This window comes from Symphalangus syndactylus, chromosome 15, assembly GCF_028878055.3.
Source record: "Symphalangus syndactylus isolate Jambi chromosome 15, NHGRI_mSymSyn1-v2.1_pri, whole genome shotgun sequence".
NCBI classification, from domain to species: Eukaryota; Metazoa; Chordata; class Mammalia; order Primates; family Hylobatidae; genus Symphalangus; species Symphalangus syndactylus.
This window is the reverse complement of record NC_072437.2, coordinates 49537385-49564519: the sequence shown is the minus strand read 5'-3', so window position 1 is coordinate 49564519 and position 27135 is coordinate 49537385. Positions and strand designations below refer to the sequence as shown.

General features: G+C 36.5%; 1 protein-coding gene across 2 annotated transcripts in view; it reads right to left on the bottom strand.

Annotated features, from left to right (window-relative positions):
• Positions 1-27135, bottom strand: part of DACH1 (dachshund family transcription factor 1) — a 486527-nt gene that overhangs the window by 452913 nt on the left and 6479 nt on the right. The window contains exon 1 of one of the 2 annotated variants that reach the window (XM_055244566.2): positions 5634-5710. The exons of the other annotated variant lie outside the window; for it this stretch is intronic. The gene's annotated coding sequence lies outside the window, so the exon portion shown is untranslated. Of the gene's footprint in view, positions 1-5633; positions 5711-27135 lie in introns of those variants that run through there. 2 annotated transcript variants of the gene reach the window in all.

Below are 27135 nucleotides of genomic sequence, written 5' to 3'. Positions count from 1 at the left end.
CAACTATGAGATCTTCTATTTTATTTCTTTTATTATGGGGCACCTTATCTGTGACAAATAATTTTAGTTTTCTACACTTAGATGAAACTTCTCAACTTTCATACCAGCAAGTGATTACATTCTACTGGTTCAAATATGTTAATTAATTTGGACTCACTATTACTTTTGTTATTTCTAAAAATTCTTGGTTTCTTATATTTGGTTTGCAGTACACAAATGAGACACAATTGGGTGAGAACAAATAGTTTTCTATTTCTGATCACTCGGATTCACATAAGACAAAGGGAAAGTCAGATACTTATTTATAATTATTTTTCATACAGAACTATACTAATTCTTCATCCGCTTGTATAAACTCTTACATAATATATATTCATGAGAAAGGAACACTTACGATAAATGGGGGGCTCAAGAGACCCAAAAGATTTAAAGATAGAATGCTTTATTCAACCATTGAGAATATCCTTAATTTGAAATATTGTATGTTGATGTGTTTCTTTGTATTTGTTTATGCTGCCCCTATTCTTCATTTCTGGATTTTTAAAAATCTAAACAAACATAAAAGTAAGTTTTTGAATGGTTTTAGTTAGTCCATGCCACTTTACTGGAGTTAAGGATCTTCCACTGAAATGCTTTCTAAAAGCCCTATTTCACAACTGCAGCTTACCAGTGGAATGTTCCATTAGGTGTGCTTTACTTTCTCTCCATCCATGCCATTCCGTCTTGGTTAAAAGCTGGATATAATAGGGAAAGTTTACCGGGGAGACAGGACACTACGCCCTTTAAACCACCTTTCTCAATATTGTCCCCATCAAGAGACAAGGATTTTGCTTCTTCCAGGTATAGCTCATTCTAGCAGTCTGCGGATTTCAGCACTAAATGTCATCTAGAAACTTCAGGAGAAACAGCCCTATTTAGTACCATTTATCTTTACCAGTCATCTATTAAATAGAACTTCACTATTAGGAATGTTTTAAAAAGTTAAAATGAAATGTTAAGGAATAGACATACAGAAACAGTTAAGTGTCCTGCCCACTCACACATTGCTATAAACAAAATTAAGAACAAGTATTAAAATTAATCCCAGCTACTTGGAAGGCTGAGGCAGGAGGATCACTTAGGCCCAGAAGTTTAAGAACATAGCAAGACTGTCTCACAAAGAAAACAAAATAAAAACCCAAACATTAAAGTTATTTTATTTTAACTCATTTATTTGTAACCTGCAGTGCCCACCCAGACTAGAATTTGCAGGGCAATACATATCATACATTTAATATCTCAGTAATCATAACTATTAAAATGATCATAATAACACTTTGTACTTACCTAGTAACTTTCATCCAGGGTTTTAAAGCCCTTTCTAAACATTAATTAATTCTCCTAACACTTCTGCCAGATAGATACGTATCATTATCTTCATTCCCTTGGTGAGGTAACAGAGACATTTGTGTTGTGACTACCCCCAGGCTATTCTGTAAGGCTGTGGCAGTTGTGAGGGTGAGATCTTAGTGAACAAAATTCCCATTCTGTGCATTACTCTTTCATTACTTTACATTCATTCTAAGCATGCTGAGTTCCTAGACAAGTGTCTTAAAATTGTCAATGAGCTGTGAAATAATTTCAAGAATATATGAAAATCCCAAATGAAACTAATAAAAATAGGACCACAGGACTAGGATAGAACGTGAACACTTCCCTGACATTCATTTCTAAAGCTTTGTTCATGAAATGTCATAACAAACAAGACTAAAGTCTATAATCAATTTGTACTTGCCATGCCCCTTCTCTAAGCTTTTATAATTATGCCACCTCACTGTTTTTACTTTCCGTAATTGTTCAACTTATTTGTGGAGCTTCACACAGAAAAGTTTAACTCTCTGGCTGATTCAATTTTTTTTAAAGTGGGATACTGCAGATGAAAATTGAAAATATCTGCATTCATTCCTTTTGTAAATATGATGTTGAAAACTTTAAAGACAGACAATTTATGCAAAACAACCACCACTACCACCATTTTTGGGCTTCTGAGTTGATGCTTTTACTTTTTTCTTCATCTGTCCTGACATTCTGATTACCACCTAGTTTTATGCATTTTCTAGGTGCTTTCTTCAATTTTCTAGTTTTATACAATAACTTTTCACTTAAGTTGTCACTATTTCTTGTGAATAAATGCCCACTGCAAATATGGCATTGCTCACTTACGTAGTCCATTATGCAACAAAAAAATTACATGTAACAACATGCAACAAAAAATGTACATGTAATTATGAAACAGAATTTTGGGGAGTCAGATAATTATGTCCTAGACAAAAATTTATAGCACCAGAAAGGTATAGACAGTGTCATAGATATCAATTCCTACAAACCAATTCAGAACTGGTTATGCTAATGGTTTATGAATGCTAATTATAGAGTCTGCAATCTGCTAATGTTAAGTTAGAGTCTTGTAAATAGATAATATGAAGTTTGGTTCCAGAAAACCTACTTATCCATGTCTAGAAAGCTAGGAGAGCTAGAAGATAAAAGTGAGTGCTATTTGTTGGTCTGTTAATTGTTTACTGATATCCTAAAGCTACACAGGTAAATGCAGTTTTATTTAAAGCATCTTAATCTTTGCTTATACAGTATTGTCTCATTATCCATCATCTTGACATTTTGGCCTTATTGAAATGTATCTAATCCTTTATCTGCTTTTCTGTAGTTTCTTTACTTTTCTTGTGGATCTCCTATCTACCCTTTTGCTATTCTGTTTCCTAAGGGCTCACCACCAGTCTGCTTGAAAATACCCTCCAACAAGTAATGTGGATCCAAAATATTTTTAGCCCTTTGTAATGAGATTTATGTTGATTTTCCTAACTCCAATGATGTTATTAGATTGCTTGTCCAAATCATTAATATAGCCCTTGTCTTTAAGGAATACCCTAGTTCTGGAAGCCGCAATTGCCATTTTGTTCTAACTGGGCACCTTTTCAATCCATGGATAGATAACTGTAATTTTTGCTGTCTTCATTTTCTGGACACGACATAATATTATTTTTGAACACTACATAATTTCATTCCAGAGGCATCTCAGTTTGTATGACATAGAAATAGAAAACCACATGGATTTGAGGACATAGGCTTGGGCAAGGACTTCATGTCTAAAACAACAAAAGCAATGGCAACAAAAGCCAAAATTGACAAATGGGATCTAATTAAAGTAAAGAGCTTCTGCACAGCAAAAGAAACTACCATCAGAGTGAACAGGCAACCTACAGAATGGGAGAAAATTTTTGCAATCTACTCATCTGACAAAGGGCTAATATCCAGAATCTACAATGAACTCAAACAAATTTACAAGAAAAAAACAAACAACCCCGTCAAAAAGTGGGCGAAGGATATGAACAGACACTCTCAAAAGAAGACATTTATGCAGCCAAAAGACACATGAAAAAATGCTCATCATCACTGGCCATCAGAGAAATGCAAATCAAAACCACAATGAGATACCATCTCACACCAGTTAGAATGGCCATCATTAAAAAGTCAGGAAACAACAGGTGCTGGAGAGGGTGTGGAGTAATAGGAACACTTTTACACTGTTGGTGGGACTGTAAACTAGTTCAACCATTGTGGAAGTTGGTGTGGTGATTCCTCAGGGATCTAGAACTAGAAATACTATTTGACCCAGCCATCCCATTACTGAGTATATACCCAAAGGATTATAAATCATGCTGCTATAAAGACACATGCACATGTATGTTTATTGTGGCACTATTCACAAGAGCAAGGACTTGGAACCAAGCCAAATTTCCAACAACGATAGACTAGATTAAGAAAATGTGGCACGTATACACCATGGAATACTATGCAGCCATAAAAAAGGATGCGTTAATGTCCTTTGTAGGGACATGGATGAAGCTGGAAACCATCATCTTAGCAAACTATCGCAAGGACAAAAAACCAAACACCTCATGTTCTCACTCATAGGTGGGAATTGAACAATGAGAACACATGGACACAGGAAGGGGAACATCATGCACCAGGGCCTGTTGTGGGGTGGGGGGAGGGATGAGGGATAGCATTAGGAGATATACCTGATATTAAATGATGAGTTAATGGGTGCAGCACACCAACATGGCACATGTATGTATATGTAACAAACCTGCACGTTGTGCACATGTACCCTAAAACTTAAAGTATAATAAAAAGCAAAAATATATATAAAAAAAGAAAAAAAAGGATAAAAATGTTGGAAAGTAAGAAGAGTGGAGTAACTTTGGCTCATTCAAGGCACAAGGTTATGTTTAGATACATGTTTGTCTGTGAACTATCCTTTTAAAAGATAAATCATTCTTTAATGCTGCTGAAACACTTTTCATCTTCCGTGATCTACTGCAAAGGATGGCGTATATTTTACAAACTTCTAGTTGATTCAGGAATGCCTCTTCCCAACACTTACCTTTAAATACTGTTTCACACATCTGACACCTCTAGCTAACTAACCCGCTGAGTCACCAAGAGCACATTCAGCTCATCCTTCCCTCACCCCGCACCCTATGTTGGAGACAGGGCCAGACTTGAAGGTGGAGGGGCCCCAGGCAATCTTTTCAGTCTCCCACAAAATAATTATTGAGTAATCACTCAGGGCAAGAATTAAATTGTTGCAGGTTAAGAGGAACAAGAAAGGGTGGTCAGAAAATAATTGGGTTCTGCTGAAAGCTTTCCAGAGAAGCTAGTTAAAAATATCTCCTTTGGTGGAATATGGTATACTCCAGGAAGAAAAATCTCAAGAGCTAAAATATTCATATTGTAAAAGAAAGTTATGGCATAGTAGACTCAATATTACTTAATTTAAGACTCATGGATATGGCAGGAGTGAAAAAAAATGTTAAACCAAAAACTACCTTAGGAAAAAATACTTAAGTAAAAAGAAATAGCATTTTTTAAGGACAAAGAAATATATAATACATTTCACGCATTTTCTTATGCTCTGTCACCCATTCTGGAGTGCAGTGGCATGATGTTGGCTCACTGCAACCTCTGCCTCCCAGGCTCAAGCAATTCTCCTGCCTCAGCCTCCAGAGTAGCTGGGATTACAGGCGCGTGCTATCACATCAGGCTAATTTTTAGTATTTTCAGTAAAGGCGAGGTTTCACCATGTTGGCCAGGCTGGTCTCGAACTCCTGACCTCAAGTGATCCTTGCACCTCAGCCTCCCAAAGTGCTGGGATTACAGGCATGAGCCACTGCGCACAGCCGTCATGCATAACAAAATAACAGAGGAATATAGGAGTGTATTTTTTTCAAACTAATGTAAACATACTTAAGTTCACATGTTGTGGATATTTGACAGGGAATTAGGAATTGCAGAAGGGACAAATAGAGGCAGATATGGACTTAAAAAAGAAGAGAGCAGATGCATAGAATTGGAGACCAGATAATTAGAAACGCCTCAAGGAAAAATGACCACTTTCCCCATTTTTCCTACTACTGCTTACTTGGTTTCCAGCATCTCTTTGATCCAGTTTGCCTGAGTTGTTAGCTACTTCTGCCAAGCCCAAAGAGCTATAGGCCTCTGTGAGCCCACCCTGTCCCTCATAGGCTGGAAAATGATTCATTCCCATCAGTTTCAACATACCTTGGGGCACTTACTTCTTTCCTTGGGAAGACTCATTTCTCCTTCACCTATTTCTGATGAGCCTCTGATAACTGAATTTGGCCTAATCTTTCAAATCTGTGTATGTAATTCATGTGGGACAATGAATAAGAAAAAATTTCACATCTTCTTATAAGATTTTTAAAAATCATTGATACACATTTTTGACCATTATATTTGACAAAATTGCTAAAGATATATTTAACCAAAAACACTCCTATAGCATATGAAATAGTATATTTGATTTACGTATTAACATCATTAGCACTTTCAATTGATCATGAGGTCCTGTATGAAATGGCTATGTATTACATAAACTTGTGTTTTTAGGGTCTAGCATAAGGCCTGGAATAAAGGAGGCACTGAATATAGTTTTTAAATTAATGAAGTTACAGAAACATGAATACCACATGATCTCACTTGTGGAATGTATGTAGGTAGAATCTAAAAAGTTGAACTCATAGAAGCATAGAGTAAAATGGAAGTTATCAGGGGCTGGGGTGGGGCTGTGAATGGGATTGGGGAGATGCTGGTCAAAGGATACAAAATTTCTGTTAGAAGAAATTAACCCAAGAGATCTATTGTACAATATGGTGACTATAATTAATGACAATATATTCCATATTTGAAAATTGAGAAAGAGTAGATTTTAGGTGTTCTCACCAAAAAAAGGAAAGTATCTGAGATAATGCATATGTTAATTAGGTCAATCTAGCCATTCCACAATGTATGCATATTTCAAAATATTATGTTAAAACTGACATTACAGAAATACAAGAGATCATCAGAGATTACTATGAACTATACATGAACAAAATGGAAAACCTATGGGAAATGGATAAGTTCCTAGACACACAAAACCTACCAAGACTGAATCAGAAAGAAATAGAAAACCTGAACAAACTAATATCAAGTAATGCTATTGAATCAATAATAAAGTCTCCTAGAAAGAAAAGCACAAGACCTAATGCCTTCACTTCCAAATTCTATCAAGCTTATAAAGAAGAACTAATACGAATTCTCCTCAAACTATTCTGACAAATAGAAGAGAAAGAAATTATTTCTAACTCATTCTATGAAGCCAGCATTACTCTGACACTAAAACCAGACAAGGACAAAAATAAAAAAAGGAAACATCAGGCCAGTATTTCTGATGAACACAGTCACAAAAGTCTTCAACAAAATACTAACAAACCGAATCCAACAGCACATCAAAAAGATAATATACTGTGATCATGTGGTAGTCATCCCAGGGATGCAAGGATGGTTCAACATATGCAAATAAATAAACATGATACATCATATCAATAGAATAAAGAACAAAATCATATGATTATCTCAATAGATGCAGAAAAGGCATTTAATAAAAGCAACATCTATTCATGATAAAAACTTTCAACAAACTAGGCAGAAAAGAAACATACATCAACATAATAAAGGCCATATATGACAAACCCACAGCTGACATCAAAGTGAATGAGATAAAGCTGAAAGCCTTTCCTCTAAGAACTGGAACTAGACAAGGATGACAACTTTCACCACTCCTATTCAACGTAGTACTGGGAGTCCTAATTGGTGCAATCAGGCAAGTGAAAGAAATAAAAAGGATCCACATTTGAAAACAGAAGTTAAATTGTCCCCTTTTACAGATGACACTATTTTATATTTAGAGAAGCTTAAAGACCCCACCAAAAAACTTTTAGATTTTATAAACAAGTTCAGTAAAGTTGAAGGATACAAAATTCACATACAAAACTGAGAAATAAATTTAAAAAGGGAATCCAATTTACAATAGCTACAAAAAAATTTAAAATACCTAGGAATAAATTTAACCAAGGAAATGAAAGATCTCTGCAAGGAAAACTGCAAAACACTGATGAAGGAAATTGAAGAGGACACAACAAATGGAAAGACATCCCATGCTCATGGATTGAAAGAGTTAATATTGTTCAAATGACCTTACAACCTAACACAATTTACACATTCAATGCAATCCGTATAAAAATACCAACAATATTTTTCACAGAAATAGAAAAAAACAATTCTAAATGTTTCATGCAACCAAAAAAGAGCTCAAATAGCTAAAGCAATCCTGAGTAAAAAGAACAAAGCTAGAGGCATCACATTATCTTACTTCAAAATATGTTACAAGCCTATAGTAACTAAAATAACATGGTACTGGGATAAAAACAGACACAAAGACTAATGGAACAGAATAGAAGACACAGAAATAAACCCACAAATTTATAGCCAAATGATTTTTTACAAAAGCACCATGAACATACATCGGGGAAAAGAGACCCTCTTCAATAAATGGTGCTGGGAATACTGGATATGGATGTGCAGAAGAATGAAACTAGACTCTTATTTATCACCATATACAAAAACCAACTCAAGATGAATTAAAAACTTAATAAGTCCTGAAACTATAAAACGATCACAAGAAAACATAGGGAACATATTCCACCTGGTTTAGGCAAAGATTTTTTGACTAAGACCCCACAGCATAGGGAACAAAAACAAAAATAGCCAAACTAAAAAGCTTCTGAAAAGCCAAGAAAACAGAGTGAAGAGACAACGTTTTGAATGGGAGAAAATATTTGCAAACTATTCATCTAACGAGACTATTATCCACAATATAAAAGAAACTCAAACAACTTAACAGCAAAACAAAACAAAACAAAAATCCCATTAAAAATTAGGCAAAAAATCAAAGTAGGTATTTCTACAAAGACGGCATACAAATGACCAACATGTATATGAAAGAGTGTTCAACAATACTAATCATCAGGTAAATGCAAATCAAAACCACAGTGGGATATCATCTTATCCCAATTAGGATGTCTAATATTAAAAAACAAAACAAAAAAAAATTACAGCTGCTGGAGAGGATGTAAAGGAAAGGGAATTCTTACATACTGTTGATGGGAATGTAAATTAGTACAGCCACTATGGAAAACAGTATAGGTTCCTCAAGAAAAACTAAAGAGAACTACCATATGGTCTAGCAATTTCACTACTGGATGTTTATCCAAAGGAAAGGAAATCAGTATATCAAAGGCATGCGTTACCCCCGGGTTTATTGCAGCACTATTGACAATAACAAAGATATGGAATGAAACTAAGCGTTCATTAATGGGTGAATGAATAAAGAAAATGTGGTACATTTACACAGAATATTATTCACCTATAAAAATGCATTAAATCATGTCGTTTGCAGCAACATGGATGAAATTAGAGGTCATTACATTAAAAAATAACACAGACACAGAACGACAAATATCACATGTATTCACTTATGTGGGAACTTAAAAAGTTGATCTCCTGGAGGTAAAGAGTGAAAATGATGGTTACCAGAGGCTGGGAAGGATGTGGGTGTGTGCTGGGGTGGAAATAGAGAGGCTAGCTAATGGGTGCAAAAATACAGTTACACAGAAAGAGTAAGTTCTAATGCTCGATGTTAGAGTAGGACGACTACAGTTAACAATAACGTATTGTACATTTCAAAATAGACATAAGTGAGGACTTGAAATGCTCTCAACACAGAAATAATATAGTTAAATATTAATAAATAAATACAAAAAATCACGTTGTACACCATAAAGATATATAATTTATATTTCTCTGTTTAAAAATATGTTAGATGTTTGTCATTAAATTAATGAAAGGTCAATGTTTGCAGACACTAAGGATATCAGGATGCATCATAAAACAATACAGAAGAAGGTCTCCAGGTCCCTCTACGTCCTATCTTCTGGCTACAGATATAGCAAAGTGTCTCTTTTGAAAAACAAGTTAGAAATACACATATATTTGGGAGAAATCAAGGCATTAAAATAGTTGATGTCATGAGAATAGATTCACTTCTGGAAATAGAGAGTATATAAAGGAAAAAGAAGAACAAATACGTTAGTACTGCCCATGGTAAAGGACTGGGTCTTTTTCTAATGTTTTCCCAGATGTCTGAGTAAAAGTGGTTACTCTGATAATAATTGTTAATAAGTAACAGATATTTCCGAAGAATATATACGATTAGATTTGAAACAACAAACAATAACGTTTGATTCTATAGTATTAAGATAATTTTTTAAAGCAAGCAAGTTAAACTGACTTGAAATAAAATTCTATTTTATTTTTTGTTTTCTCGGTTTTCTTTTGTTTCTTCAACATTTTTATTGTGAAATATAACATGCATATAGGAATGTGCACAAAATAAGACTGTACAGCCTAGTGAATGATCCTTAAGCAAATACTCATGGAACAACCAGAAAGGTCATGAAATAGGACATTGCCAGAACCTTGAAGGTCCCCAAATGCTTCCTCCTAGACACTACTTCTTCTCTATCACATGGAGAAAGCCACTTTACTTTTTTTGTTGTTGTTGATCATGATGTTTTTATTTATGTATGTATTTTATTTCTTTAAAAAAAATTTTTATTTCAATAAGTTTTTGGGGAACAGGTGGTATTTGGTTATGTGGATAAGTTCTTTAGTGATGATCTGAGATTTTGGTGCACACATCACCCAAGCAGTGTACACTGTATGCAGTGTGTAGTCTTTTATCCCTCACTCACTTCTCACCCTTCCCCCGAGTTCCCAAAGTCTACTATATCATGCTTATGCATTTCTGTCCCATAGCTTAGCTCTCGCTTATAAGTGAGAACATAGGATGTTTGGTTTTCCATTCCTGAGTTACTTCACTTACAATAATCGTCTCCAGTTCCATTCAGTTTTCTGTGAATGCCATTATTGTGTCCTTTTTTTTAATTTTATTATTATTATACTTTAAGTTTTAGTGTACATGTGCACAATGTGCAGGTTTGCTACATATGTATACATGTGCCATGTTGGTGTGCTGCACCCATTAACTCGTCATTTAGCATTAGGTGTTCCTTTTTATGGCTGAGTAGTATCCTGTGGTATATATATGCCACATTTTCTTTATCCACCTGTTGACTGATGAGCATTTAATGGTTTCACATTTTTGAAATTGTGAATTGTGCTGCTATAAATGTGTATGCAAGTGTCTTTTTTCATATAATGACTTCTTTTTCAAATGCATAGCTGAAATAAAGTAAAAAATAAAGTATAGGGTACCTACGTAATAGTGATTTCATTATATGAAGGTTGTTTAGCTAACTCTTTATGATGTAAATGTCATATATATTTATAGATCACGTTAGTTGTGAATTAGTCATGAAGAGAAAAGTAAGCAACATTTTTGAACAAATAATTTTAAATGGTAGATGAGTAAAGTTAGCTACCAATTAATAACCTATTTCTTGTACCCAGATTTTCATACTTTCACTGGAATTGCTAATTAGGAAACAGAATACCCCGAACATTTCTTTAATAATAAAGAGAACACAACCAAAGTTTCAAAATGTTCATCTGTAGAAATACACCAGAACATTGAAAATCCAGATTTATTGTCTATGAGATATTCTTTGAATAACTCAAAACAGTACAGGTTTTCTGTGACTTTAGACTAAATTACTGTAACTTCCCACTGTGTAGTCGGAGTATTTGGATTTAAATCTTGCTTTTGTCCCCCATTGGAAAAGTTAATTAACATTGGACTAATTATTACTATTATTTGTAAAGTGAGGGTAATAAGTTTGTCTGGATAATTAAATGAGAATCTGTGGAAGGCACAGCTTGACATAAGTGCGTAGGTCCCGATTTTTTAAATTGCGCTTGGGGTCATATACCCTATTCTAAGACTTCTCCATTTAATAGTCGAAATGTTAATCTAATAGTAAAGTTCAATAAAATTTTTGAATTAATGAATTCTTGCATACATGAATCACCATATTTATATCAATAGCTTTAATGTATTTTTATTAGACAGACATACTATGATTGATTCAATAACTTCTCTTTTTATGGACATTTAATCTCTTATACTTTTGAGTTTATATTATCATTATTAATATTATTAGTTTAGAAAACTTTGAAACTACATTCCATATGCCTGGGACTTCCATTTCACTCATCTTCTGTTTTGGAAAGGTAATTACTACACTACCTAGATGCAGCAAGCATTCTGGATATTGATTAGGTGTTTCTAAAAGGATGTACCTATGGGAGATTTGGATGGTGTGTATGAGTGGAGACTGTCATCCTGCCTATTTTGGACATTTCTATTAAAAACAAGTTTGGTGTGATCCTTGAGGTATGATGAGTTTTGACCTTTGCTATTATGTTAATGTCTGCTGTGGGTACAACTCATAGTCTGGCCTCTCCCTTGACTTGTTGAGAGTTTGGTATCTGCCTTGGCTCCTTTTACTCCACTTGAGCTGCTGCCACCGCTGCTGCTGCTGCTACAGCTCCTGGCTAGAACAGCTATGATTAGCAACCTCAGTAAAACTCTCTGCAGCCCTACATTAGAGGCCCACTTCAAGCCCACCGATGTCCCCCACCCCTATTAGTTTGCCTCAGGTAAGTTATGTCTCTCCTGGGTCCATGTGAAAATGGCTAGGCCCCACTTGGCCCACATGTGATCTAAGGGTAGCTCTGGGGAGCAGAGCAGGGTCCCTTGCTTTTCTTCACCATCTTGTATCACCTGGCTTGCTATGATGTCAATTCAGCAGGGTGCTGCAGGACAGGCTGGCAATGACCTTCCTTAGGAATACCAAATGGGAATTGAGACAAAAGCTTCTCTGCTATTGGAATTCCCCTCAGGTGTTTCTGTATGTTTCTAAAGACACCTTTTCTGTAGAATGCTGTTCCCAGAGGATACAGAGGAAAAGGACTTTTCTGTCTGTCGGTATTATTTACTCATCTGCTTTATTTATTCTATTTATCTCTCTTTTCTTCTCACAATCTTTTGTGAGGTGGCAACTTTTAGGCTTTTCTTTCCACCTGATCAGTGCCTCTCAAATTTTAGTTTGAAACACCTGAGCAAATTGTGGCCTCATGCTCATTTTAAAAAAACTGAAATAGGCGAGGCACAGTGACTCATGCCTGGAATCCCAGCAATTTGGGAGGCTGAGGCAGGTGGATTGCTTGAGTCCAGGAGTTTATGACCAGCCTGGGTGACACAGTGAGACCTCATCTCTACAAAAAATGAAAATTTACCCGGGCGTTATGGCGTACACCTGTAGCCCTAGCTACTTGGGAGGCTGAGGTGGGAGGATCAGGATCTTGAGCCCTGGAAACGAAGTTTGCAGTGAGAGCTGTGATTGTGCCACTGCACTCCAGCCTGGGCAACAGAGTGAGACCCTATCACAGAATAATAATAATAATAAATAGAATAGAAAATATCAGGGCATATTAATTTTTTAGTAGACTTCATTTTTGAAAGCAGTTTTAGGTTCACAGCAGAATTGAGCGGTATGTACAGTTACCATTTGCCCCTCACCATGACCCCCTCCAAAACCTCCCCCACAATCAACATCACCCACCGGAGTGGCACATTTGTTACATTTCATGGGCCTATTGACACAACATTATCACCTAACGTCCATAGTTTACTTCAGAGTTCACTTTTGGTGTTATACATTCTATGGGTTTGGACAAATGTATACCATGTATCCACCACACGGAAGACTTTACTGCCCTAAAAATTCTCTGTACTCTGCCTATTCATCCTTCTCTCTACCTTCATATCAACTTTTAAATATCATTTCATGGAGTTTTAATTTCTATTTTTAAACATATATTTAGCTATGGTTATATATTCATTTTATACCTGTTTTTGTGTGCTGAGTGATAAGGTAAAATGCATTTCTTCCTGAGAGTTTTGGTCAAAATATGTGAAAGTCACTGTCCTATGTCATAACCAGATTCCCTATAGGATAAGTTTCTGCATTTAGATTATAGCAAGAAGAGGTCTCCTCTCTGTTCTTTGGAAGAAACTATATGATATAATTCCTCTTGGATTCGTCCTGATATGTTCATGAGTATTAAAGGATTCTAAAAATCTGTTTTTTTCTGAACAAAATTTGTCTTTTAAAATTATTGTATTGCTGCAAAATCCTATTATGAGTGTCAGAAACGGAATAGTAACTATTTTTGCATTCCTGCTGTAACAAATCTAAGCTGGCTCCAATCCCCTCCATTCACACCACCACTTCCATATGTACATGGATGCTTCTGGGAGGAATGCATGAAGGTCAGTACAAGGAAATGCATACAGAAAAGCATATCACAGCATTTCAAAACCATAACCACACTATGCACCACTACACAATCTCTGCAAAACCATCCAATAAAATGATGAATTTTTTTTTGGTAAAAGTTTTTGTTTTACAGACTGGCATATTAATCCTCTCTGAATTTTCTTCCCACAGAGCAAATTTCACAATGGTCTGGACTAGTTTTTATTTGTGATATTGGGCTAAATATTTGAGTTTATGGAAGACACACTTCAGGGTATGCATTTATGCACGTGGAGAATTACTCTTTGTGTGATAAAAATTGTTATCAACTATTAGAAGAGGGCAAGGGAAAAAAAGATACCAACTGCTGTAGAAAATCTTTACTGATGATTTTTAAATTTTAATCTTAAAATACATTATATTGAGTAATTGTAAAATCTCTGGGAATTTTCAAACCAATAGTCTGAATATAAACATTGCTGAAATTATTAAAATTTGACTTTCAACTATTCTTGCATGTGAATGTAGTTTGTTTGTTCTTTTTTTTTTTTTTGAGACGGAGTCTCGCTCTGTCGCCCAGGCTGGAGTGCAGTGGCGCGATCTCGGCTCTCTGCAAGCTCCGCCTCCTGGGTTCACGCCATTCTCCTGCCTCAGCCTCTCCCAATAGCTGGGACTACAGGCGCCCGCCACCACGCCCGGCTAATTTTTTTGTATTTTTAGTAGAGACAGGGTTTCATCATGGTCTCGATCTCCTGACCTCGTGATCCGCCCGCCTCGGCCTCCCAAAGTGCTGGGATTACAAGCGTGAGCCACCACGCCCGGCCTTGTTTGTTATTTTCTATCTCAATCTAAATATTTCCGTTCCCTTCTCTGAAAGACTTTAAGTTTTTAAGTTGTGTAACTCTGGACAAATTTTCAAGCCCTCTAAATCTCTGTTTCCTCAACTACAAAATACCAATAATAATAACTGTCTTCAAATCTCCAAATACTGCTGGGTAGACATAAAATGCATGGATGCATATGTGTTTAGCACAGAGCAGGTGTTTAGGAATTGTAGTGGTTATTCTTTTCTTTCTTCCTTTGGAACTTCTGGGCTCAAGTGATCTTCCTGTCCCAGCCTCCCAAGTAGCTAAGACTGCAAGAGTGCGCCACCATGCCCAGCTACTTTTCCTTAATTTTTTTTTTCTTTTAGATACGGTGTCTCACTATGTTGCCGATACTTGTCTTGAATTCCTAAGCTCAAGTAAACTTCTTGCCTCTGCCTCTCAAAGCACTGGAATTACAGTTTCTTCCTTTCTTCCTCTCCTCCTAAGACCTCCTCCTCCACCTTGGAATAAACCGCCTAGCTTGGCAATGTAACTTCAAATGATAACACTGCTTATATGAAAAATTTGATGTGTTCAGAATTCCTTACAACTGAGTTAAAAATAATCTATGAAACACAATCTATTTTACTAGAAATTGGCTGTACATGAATTTAAGGACATCTAAATTTCCAGAGCATTTATCACTCATAAGGAAGCTGGTAGGAAAAATAACTGGAAATGAGATGAGAGCTGTAGTGAGTATTGGGCATGGGAAGGGAGAAGAATTCTCCCTCATAACCGAGCTTGAAATAACAACTTTTTAGGGTCCATTTCACTTCCCCTACATGTTAAAAATTGATAGGCATCATTTTCAGAGCAGTTTTAGATATAAAGAAATAATTAATAAGAAAGTACAGAGAGCTCTTATCTATCCACCGTCAGTTTCCCCATCAGTAATATCTTGAATTCCTTTGTTATAATTGGTAAAGGCGTGCTAACACATTAACTAAAGTACATAATTTACATTAGGGTTCCCTTTTCGTGCTGTATACCTCTATATGTTTTAACAAATGCATAATGTCATGTGTTTACCAATACAGTAGGATAAAGAACAGTCTCATTGCCTTAAAAAGTTCCCTAACATTTTAATTGTTCAGACAGCTACTCAGTTCTCTCTCTCCCTCTCTCTGATTCTAGATGGGAAATACATGGCAAAGTAACAGGGAAGAAGGAATTAGGAGCCTATGTATTTGTTACTTATTCAGTAAATACTTATTGATCATCTACTATGTTACCGGAATGTTTGCTAAGTGTCATGGATAATACAGTGAATTAAATATACTTGCCTATTGGGTAAGACAAACTAAAAAAAAATCACAAATAATTACCCAACGTGGTAAGTACCATGATGGATGTTGTGAAGAAATTTTGCAGGGATTTGTAACATAGATAGACAAGACAGGGAAGAGTGTCTGAAGCGGTGAGAGTGTAGGTGAGCCAGACATTGGATGGTGCATAGCCAGAAAAGCTCCATGAAGAGTGGCAGGGAAAGATGTTCTTCAAGTGGAAATGTGTGCAAAAGCCCAGAGACGGGAAAGAGCTCAGCTCATTTGAGGAAGAAAGGAACAGGGAACACGGGCAGAGGGTGGGGGCGGTGATTGAGATGATTGAGACTAAAGAGATGTTTGAGTGCATGTCATGCAGGTCTGGTAGTCTGTGATAAGCACAAGGGGTCACAGAAACATTTTAAGGAAGGAGTGGCAAAATCAGACATTCATGTCTTTGGTGTGGGGAACAGATTGGAAACCAGCCAAAGCGGAAGTGAGAGGAGACTAGAAGACAGATCCAGATGAGGGGGTGACTTAGACTACAGTGGTAGAAGTAAAACATAAAGGTAAAGAGAAGTGGAGGATCTTGAGGTACATTTTGGATGTTCAAAATATGCATAAGACTTGCCCAAGGTTCTATGACAATAAGTGAAAAATAGGAAAGAACTCAAATATCCATCACCATGTATGAGATTAAATATATGAAAAGAATTGCGGTAGATCTGTATGTGCTTACATGAGATCTCCAGGATGTGTGAAGTGAAAAAAAGAGAATGTCTCAGAATAAATATAGTATTGTCCCACTTATATAACAACAATAACAAAAAAAAGAAAACAGAATCAAACTATGTATATCATGTCAATTTTCTGTATTTAGGTTCTGTATCTGTGGATTTGACCAACTGTGGGTCAAAAATATTCAGGAAAAAATCAGTGAAAAATAATAGTAGGACAATAAAAATTAATACAAATAATAATACAGTACAACAGCTATTTACATAGCATTTACATTGTGTTAGATGTTATAAGTCATCTAGAGATAATTTAAAGAATATGGGAGGATTTGCATAGGTTATATGCAAATACTTTGCCATTTTATATGAGGGACCTGAGCATTCTCAAAATTCACTATCCACAAGGATCTTGGAACTAACCCCTGGTGGGTACTGAGGGATGACTGTTCGTATACACAGGGAAGGATGTATTGGAAAATTCAGTAATCATTATTTTTGGAGAGATAAGTGGAGTAGGATTTTATATTTGTTCTGCTCTACATAATACCAAGATTGTTTTAGAACAAAAATTTTCATATTAAAATTATTTTTAGAACAAAAATGCATTTTAAAACTTCTGATGTTCCCCGGATGCGGTGGCTCATGCCTGTAATCCCAGCACTTTGGGAGGCTGAGGCAGGCGGATCACGAGGTCTGGAGATCGAGACCATCCTGGCTAACACGGTGAAACCCCGTCTCTACTAAAGATACAAAAAAATTAGCCAGGCATGGTGGCGGGCGCCTGTAGTCCCAGCTACTCGGGAGGCTGAAGCAGGAGAATGGTGTGAACCCGGGTGGTGGAGCTTGCAGTGAGCCGAGATCTCGCCACTGCACTCCAGCCTGGGTGACAGAGCAAGACTCTGTCTCAAAAAAACAAACAACAACAAAAAACTTCTGATGTTATTTAAAAATTCAGAGTATACTCTCCAGAAAAAAAAAATTGTACTGGTCAATAATATTCATAATTTTAGGTTAAACAGAAAATCTAAATCATAGATCTACTTGGTCAGTGATGAAAGCCTATGAAAGCCTAGATCTTTAGGAATCCTTTTGTGTCTCCAATTTCTTAGAAGTTGTGTTACTTAAATGATGCTTGTTATATTGATCTTGTGCTCTGGAGATCTGGATTTTTCTCTGCCTCAATTTTCCTAATCTTATTTGGGTAAGTTGGAGAAGTTGAAAAACAAAAACAGCAATTACTAAACTTTCCTACTGCTAAGGTTTTGGTTGTGAATTAGGTTTTTGTAATTAGAAACACACATGTGGCTGGGCGCAGTGGCTCACACCTGTAATCCCAGCACTTTGGGAGGCCAAGGCGGGCGGATCACGAGGTCTGGAGATCGAGACCATCCTGGCTAACATGGTGAAACCCCGTCTGTACTAAAAATAGAAAAAAATTAGCCAGGTGTAGTGGTGGGCGCCTGTAGTCCCAGCTACTCGGGAGGCTGAGGCAGGAGGATGGCGTGAACCTGGGAGGTGCAGCTTGCAGTGGGCTGAGATGGCGCCACTGCACTCCAGCCTGGGCAACAGAGCGAGACTCTGTCTCAAAAAAAAAAGAAACACACATGTGAGATTGGGAGGTGAAAAAGATGACATTTTTCAGTGACCATGAGTATGCATACTTGTGTCTGAAAGGTGTGAGTCTTGGCAGTGAATAGACATTCTCATGACACATCACCAGCTTCATGGCTGGGTGGTAGTAGTGGTTTTCTGACAAGATCACTGTGGTATGACTTTTAAGCCAATAGTATGGCAGCCTTCAACTCCTGCTCCTCCAACCCCTGTCCTCTTCAATTATTTTATAAGCATCTAATTCCCTATATTAAATCCTTTTCTGCTTGGTACACTTAGAATAATTTATTTTTCAGGCACTGAAAAGTCTGACACATCCATTTTCTCCATATAGCCTCCTTGAGTTTTCAGATAAATATCTTTGGGAGCTACAGGACAATGTAGTCATTTAGAGTCCTTCACATGCCTTCTACGAGATGTCACCCTCCCCAGATGTCTGTAGGATCATGGAGGAGCAATTGTCAAATCACAAAAATTAAATATGCAGGATTATACTTAACAGTGTTGTCTATCCTAATCTAAGGCGCAATCTCTATTAAACCATTCTCATTGGTATGAACACTTGATCTAGTTCTCTAATTGCACAAACACACACAACACACACTCTCACACACCATCTTTGCTTCAATGTCTCTGCTACCTGTGCTCCCGTTTCTCTGTTCTGCACTCAAAAATTTCTTGAAATATTCGTCTGTACTCATGGTTTCGCAGCTCCCTTGGACTCTTCTCTTCAGCTGATCCCAGTCTGATTTTATCCTCAGCATCACAAAACTAGTTTTGTCAAGATCACCAACAACCTCCATGTTGCCAATCAGAAAACATTTATCTGTCCTATCTAATTCAACCTCTTTAAAGGATGGGACATGGTTGACCATTTCTTCCTTTCCGACACAACTGAATTCTGAAACCCTGTATCCTCTTGGCTTTCCTCCTCCCTGTCTGGTTACTCTCTTTCAGTCTGATTTGTTGGTTTTTTTGTTTCTGTGGCTTCTTCTACATATTTTGAGCCTCAAAGTTCAATTCCTAGGTCGTCTTCTGTTATCTTCTAAGGTTTCTTTATCTTTCAGAAATTTGCTATTGTACTATATAACTTTGAAATTTATGTATTTCATACCCTCTCCCCTGAGCTGCTAAAGATTTGCATATCCAACTGCTGCTCTGATGTTTCCATATAGATGTCAATAAATATTCAAACTGAAAATAAGCCAAAAACAAATTATTTACTCCCCCAGTTAAAAACTGCTTCTCTACTTGTCTTTCCCACTCCTGTAAACAGCACTGTTGTGCACCTACTTGCTCAACTCTCAAGCCCCAAATCATCCTTACTCCTCTCTTCCTCCATTTGTCACATCCACTGCTCCAGCAATGTGCCATAGACCTGTTCATTTCTCTCCATCTCATTGTCACTCCTCAGTCCAAGCTACCATCAGCTGTCATCTGGACCAACAAAATGTTTCTGAGCAGTTCTCCCTCATTTCATGCGTTGCTCCTTCCATTACCCAATCTCAGTGCAATAATCAGAACACTCCTTGGAAAACTTATATTTACCCATTTGCTGCTGTAATTAAGACATGTCTATAGTTCCTCTACTACTAAGGCCCAAACTCCCTAACCTCACTTCCACAGCGCAACACAATGTGGCCCTTGCCAACTGTGCCCTCACACAACGCTCTCACTTACTGTATGCTGCACATACTAGCTTGTTTTGTTTTGTTGTTTTGTTTGTTTTTCTGAGACAGAGTCTAGCTCTGTCACCCAGGCTGGAGTGCAGTGGCGCAGTTGCAGCTCACTGCAACCTCCGCATCCCAGGTTCAAGTAATTCTTCTGCTTCATCCTCCTGAGCAGCTGAGATTACAGGTGCTTGCCACCACACCCCACTAATTTTTGTATTTCCTTTTTAGTAGAGATGGGTTTTCAACCATGTTAGGCAGGCTGGTCTCGAACTCCTGACCTCAAGTGATCCACCCGCCTCAGCCTCCCAAATTGCTGGGATTACAGGTGTGAGCCACCGTGCCTGGCTGTTCTTATTTCTTTTAAACCAAGCTTGTCCTTGTCAGGTCATTCTCTCTGCTTGGAACACCCTTCCTCATACTCTTCACTTGGCTCCTTCCTTTTTATCTTATAGGTTACAGGCCTACTGTCACCTTCATTCTAGACTGTTCTATCTAAATTAGCAGCTCAGATAAACAATAGTGTTCATTTTCTTTATAGTACTGTTTAAAATCTGAAATTATTTTTATTAGTTAACTTCTTTATTGCCTTCTCACTATAAACTAAATGAAAACAGTGATCTTAATTGTCTTTTTCCCCCCCTCTCCTTTATCCTCAGAACCTAGCACAATATTTGGGATATAAGATGAATTCAAAAAATATTTATTGGAAAAAAATAAATCACATCTTCTGATATCCAGAGCAAACACTTTTTCTCCTTTCATCAAGACTAACAATAGATGAACCTGGATAACTTAATTGTAATTCATGAATTTTAATTACTTTCATCCTTCTGTTGTGCTTCCACTGTGTATTGGCTTTCTTCAGTAATGGTTATTCTGTTTTCAATATTAAATTTAAAGTATCTCTTATGTTAATTTTAAAAAGAAGTGTAATTTCATCCTTCTCATAGCTGTTGTTAATGTTTATCTTGTTATTGTTGGCAACGTTTTCTTAAATCCTTTTCTGTTATGGTATTCTAATTTCAGAATTATTTTCTTACTTGTGAAATATTCTGTAGTAGAGAAAATCAGAAGTCAGGGAACTTGATTTTAAATTCTAACTGGGTGATTTTGGGATAAACAACATAAGCCTGGGACTCATTTTCTTCATCTGTTGAATGCAAAGTCGAATTAGAAGATTCCCAAGGTCCCTTTTAGCCAAATTGTAGTAGGAAGTTAAGACAAAGCAGAAAATAAGAAATCTGCATGACAAATAAGGGCTAAAACTGAGTAGACATCAAAAAGTTAATGAAATGTAAACATCAAGCAGGAAATTTTAGCCATAGTCTTACTACTTCTAAGTCATCTAATAATATATTTTATCATCCTGGATTACATTGTAGTTTAGAATACTGCAATACTCAAATGCTAAGGTAAGTCACCGCCATCAATCCCAAGAGTAATAGCATTACACAGCAGCTTTCATCTTAGGCCCCTAAATCACTGTGTAAACATCAATTAAATCTGAACACTTCCCTATGCTAGTATTATTGTGCCCATTTAACAGATGGAGAACTGAGCCATATTCTTGTTTAAGCCATAAACCAAAGCTTTCTCATTTAAAATCACTAGATGTCTTTAAATTAATAGTTAATATGTTATCAGAGAGCTGAGGTTGAATTCAATGAATGAGAATTTCTATATGTGGTATCGCCCTGCCTGTAGGTTTATGGAGTTGTGTGTGGTGTCTATAAATGTGGGTGTGTGTATATGTAAAGTATGGGTGAGTATGACTGTAAGTGTGTATAGTCTGTGGGAAAAACTAGTGCATATGAGTGTGTGTCTGAATGAATATAAAGTGTTACACTGTAGACGCTCAAGTTTCCTTTTTTGTAATTTATTTTTAAACCTTTCTTAGCTGCATTTAACATTCTGGCATTCCCTTCACCGTCTTTCACGTTCTTTTCCGGCTTATCTCCCATTCAACAATTTCTTCTTTCTCTGTTGGTCTATGCTCAGATTTCTGCTTTCCAACTTTTATGTTCACCCCACATATTCCCTCTGGTGCTCTGTATTCCTTCCTATGGTTTCATTGTCTCTCTGTATGCCGATATTACCTAAATCTATTCCTACAGCTTAAGTGTCTTTCCTAAGTGTCTCCACTGACTCATAGACACCTCTATACTTAGATGTCCCACCACTGTCTTAATCTCAGCATACCTGAGAATACACGGATCAACTCACTTACCTCCTCTCCTCTGCAACCTGAACCTTCTTCTAACCCTTCTAAGTAATAATAGATTACCAACCCAAATGTCCAAGACAGAAATCCAGGACTTCCTCATTCTCCAGTTCCCTCACTTCCACACACTTAGCAAGTTCTGCTTGCAAAGTAAGACTCAATTTCCGATTTCTTCAAGCTCTTTTTCCCTCTTAAAACTCCTGTCATATCCTTGGACAAGACCACCATTATATGCTGCCTAGATCATGACACAGGCTTTCTAATAAATTATCTACTCTGATGTCAGAATGACTTTCTTAAGGCAATAACCTGATCATGTCTCTCCTGTGTAAAACCCTTCAACAGTCCCTACTACTATGAGAATCAAGTCTAATCTTTATATGATTTTCAAGATCCTGCATGATCTGACTTCTGCATGCCATAATCATTGCTTGTTTCTCTTCTCAAATTATACCAACTGTAACCATATGTCCGTGTGTGTGTGTGTGTGTGTGTGTGCCTCCAATTTCTTAAACTTGCATGTTTCCTTTTACTCTGTTCTACATCTTCCCCACTTCTTTGCTTGGTTAATTCCTACTTCTCCTTCAGGTCTCAGCTCAAAATCACTTCCCCCAGGAAAGCATCCCTTGTTTTTCAAGGTAGCCATCTATGTGTTCTTAGAGCTCACTAGGTATTACTTATCACACAGCATCATGATTAACTTTGTACTATTAATTTTTTTAGATTCTAAATTTGGAGAAGGCAGAAATAGTGTCTATTCTTGGAAGACTATATGCTCAGTGCTGTTTCTGTTTCTGACACAGAATAGAATGCTTTGTAAATATTTGTGGAATGATTGACTCACTGAATGAGTGACCACACTGAGCTTGTAGAAGTATGTCAATGTGGTCACTGTTTTAGGTGAAGCTTGTGGGAATAAGGAAGATCTAAGAAAAATGGGCCAGACCCATGTTGTTCCAAATAAACCATGTTGCTCTAAATAATCCAGAAGCAGTAGGTCACTCAGTATAAACAGTGTATTTTAGTAGAAAATATTTATTATGCCCTTAAATTTCCTGTTGCATGCCAGGTGTGACTGCAAAGTAAGGAGGCTGATTTCATGTGTGGCTTATGAAAATGATCTTCTTGGATTGTAGCCCTGTTTGTCAGTGCAGCCAGGCATGGGAGGGCCTTGCCTTGATCCCACATACCTCTCCACTCAAAGAGAGAAATGCTTGGTACTGCGGGACCATCTGCAAGTGCATGCCTATAAATCCTTACTCAAAAAACCCAAGTCATCTTTTATGAAGCTGGAAAATGCCTATTCCTGGAATGTCTCATTGAGGACTGAATAGGTCACTTCAGGTCTGAAAGGTTATGACAGGGCACATGTTTGAGGGAAGTGAGGACTGAGTATGGATGTGAGGGCTGGGGCTTCCAAGTTCATGCCGAGGCAATTCATGACCCTGGCCCAGGAGGGAAAAGAAGAGCAGGCAAAGACGGAAAGATGCCCCGGGGATGGCAATCAGCTGTGACCCTCTAAGGTGACTGAGGATTCTATTACTGTATATTTGTACTTGATCATCCAGGTTACTATGCAGGATATTTGTCAAGATAGGAATATAGATTTTACTTAATGGTTTGTCAGCTTGCTTTACAGCCTTTAACTATTTAAACCTGTATCATATACCTCTCCAATTATACACATGTCCCCACATGTCTTAGGGGGCTGTCCTGCTAGTCAAAAACAGTTATTTTTAAGAATATTTTTGCTTTTTCTGTAGGATAGTGTTAAAGGGTCCTTAATTTTTTTGTTTCTTTCCTTTTTTTTAAAGTTTTTCTGGTTACATGTTATTCAACACAAATAATCTCCTCCAACTTTACTGAGGTGGCTGATCATGTCCAAGATCAAATATGGAATTCAGTTGCTGACCCATGCCCAGCCTCGGCTTTCTTGTTGGCACCAGTGGGGCACTACTCCATCTGTAGGTGTCTCTCTCAGTTTCCCCTCTTGTGAGTCTCGCCACTGGCCCTCCAGACCTTTGGGCCAAGGCCTGCCAATCTCAGGACAACTGTGATGCAGTGGGGCAGCATTATCTCAGGGGGCAGTTAATTACAGAGAAACTAGATACTCTTGTTGGTAAGGTACCAGTAGAAATTCTCTAGGCAAACTGTTTCTTCATGCAGCCTTGACACCTGAGAGACTGGATGGCCTTCAAGACATGAAGCTTGGGCACATTTTTGTCTGCCAGTTCTCGGTGCTTAGGTATATAGACATTGCTCCTGGCCACCATCACTCCCTCCTTCAACAGGAGTTCATAAATGCACCCAGTTCTTTTTGGATATCAACATCTTGGGTGCTGCAGTGTCTGGGGCAGAGACAGAAAAGGCAGTGTGCCCTAATTTCTTGATGTCAGTAATATTTTATACCAACAGTAAAACAGATTTCAATTACACTTCAAGGCAAATCATGGTTTTCATCATAACACAGAAAAACAGTATTGCATAGGTTGTATCTGTCTCTTGAATTAATGATAATGGAAGTACTTCAGTAAAGTCCCTGATGCTGATTTTAGTGGTAGGGAAGAGACTTCAGATAATTTGAAGTATGTCTAGTTTTGTTTTTCACTCCTCTTTTTATTGCATTGCCATATTTAAGCAGATTCTCATCATTTCAAAACACTCGATTTGGAAAATGACAGTTATTATTATCATGTGATTTAGTTTTATATTGGTGCAAGGATGTTATTAGACCACTAACATTTTTGGAATTTATTGGGTACTCAACAATGACTTCATGAATATTAACTCATTTAGGTGTTATGGCACTTTCAGATAGGTATTATTAATATTCCCGTTCTAAAGATGAGAAAACATGGGCAAAAAGAAATTAAGTAACTTGCTCAAAATCACTACCACAATTCTTATAAATAGCAGAGCAAAGACTCCAACCCTAGCAATCTAATTCTAGCTATGTTGCATCTAAGCATTGCTATTTTGCCTACAAGAGTGTTTACTTCTTAAAGACTTGGATCATGAGGTTTTATTTTAAAATTAAGAACGCGAAAATATAATTTTGACAATAGTCATTAAAGGAGCAATTATTCACTTGACGGCTTAAAGGAGCTTAATTTTGCATTATACTATTTAGATTTTTGAAAATTCTAATATTTTATCTTCAAACTTGCAAGAGTGTTATACTTTATACCTAAGAGGCAATATGTTTTGGTCAAGAAAGAGTACATGCTACCATATTGCCTTAATTTTTTAGGAAAATCAGATGAATTACATTTTAAACAATTAATAATAATGTAGCCATATGTAAAAGTTTTCTTTTTCAACTTGCCTATTATCAGACAGACATGGATTTTTTTTTAGATATTTACAAATAGCAGTAGTCACCCATTCAGGCAACTGAAGCTCATATCTGAAATGTAAATGAATTAATGGATTTCAATGCTGTTGAGAAAATAAATATATTTGGCTGAAAGAAACAAATCTGACTGGGGCAAGTAATACTGACATGTTTTATTCTACAATAGGTGTGCATGCTTCTGTTAGAAATTGGAATGGTTCAGGTTCACCGTTAACAAGACAATTACATGTTCTGTGAAGGGAGTTCCATGACTTCCATTTTAGTTGTCTGTGTAGCAAGCACTTCACATTCATATAAAGGTTTAAAATGCATGCTATACAACTTTTGAATATAATTGATTCTAAAGGAATAATCTGTATGTAAGGATATCCAACAGGCATTCACCTATTTGGTTGTACAAAAAAAATCGATTTCACATTATATGACCTCACTTTGCAACCCAATAGTGAAAGAAAATATGTAATGAATTTTCAATACAATATAAATGGTATTTCATAATCTATAGAGTAAGAACTGTTCTTGAATGTTAAGATGGTTTCCATATTTTCTCCCAGTATAAACACATAAGAATATTATTTGGCCTAGATCAGTTCCTTTTATATAAATTAGACTGCAAAATTGCATCAGCTTTATTTAGAAATATCCACAAGAGAGATACTCTGATTATTGAGGTCATTGCTGTGACTACAGTAGTGACTTGAAACCCAGTCTCACAGTTAGGAACTTTATTATGGAAAGTAATTAAACTTAGCCAAAATTAGGAGAATTAAAATCAATAACTAAAAGATTAAAAAAAGCTTATTTTCATTAAAAATAATCTTTCATCAATATAAATATTAGAGTTACAATACTTTCCCCATAAAAAGGAGGATTAATTTTTTTCCAGCATTTAAGGAAGCATATGCTTACCCTCGCTTGCTAAGGACAGAACAGAGCTCATTTAAATACAGGTGGTTATCTGTTACACACCTCCCCACACAAACACACCCCTCCCTAAGTATATAGGAATTTCCTGAGCACCTTACTATTTTCAGCTTTAATTAGGATGTGAAGAGAGGGGGCATTTTAAAACAATGGATTCCTGTAAAGTAAATTTGGATTTCAGTAAAGTAAAACTCTCTCTCTCTATATATATATATATATCAATACTTCATATATATATTATACATATATATCATATATACTTCATAGATATACATATATATCATATATACCTCATAGATATATTATACATATATATCATACTGTATATATATAAAATACACATATATATCACACGTATATACTATCTTCAAGTGCCATATATATATATATATATAAAATCTATGGTATAACATTGGGTTTCCATCTTTTAATTTTCCCCTCTGAAGCCACAAAAAGTAAAACAGAACACAAACCTATTCTATTACACCTTCACCGCCATTTCATATGTGGTCAAAAGACATTGAACATTAGTTAAGAAGAACATAATCCAAGAATACTGGTTAGCTCTTAATAAAAAAAAAAAATACCTGACAACTTTACACAATTTTCTATTAGAAAAGGCAAAAATTTTTGTGCACCATTCTGGTTTCATGAATTGGAAAACAGTATTTTAATTTCCTTATCCTAAAGCAAAAATGTCTTTTTCTGCCACCGCTCTTGTATTCATTTATTTACTCATTCAAT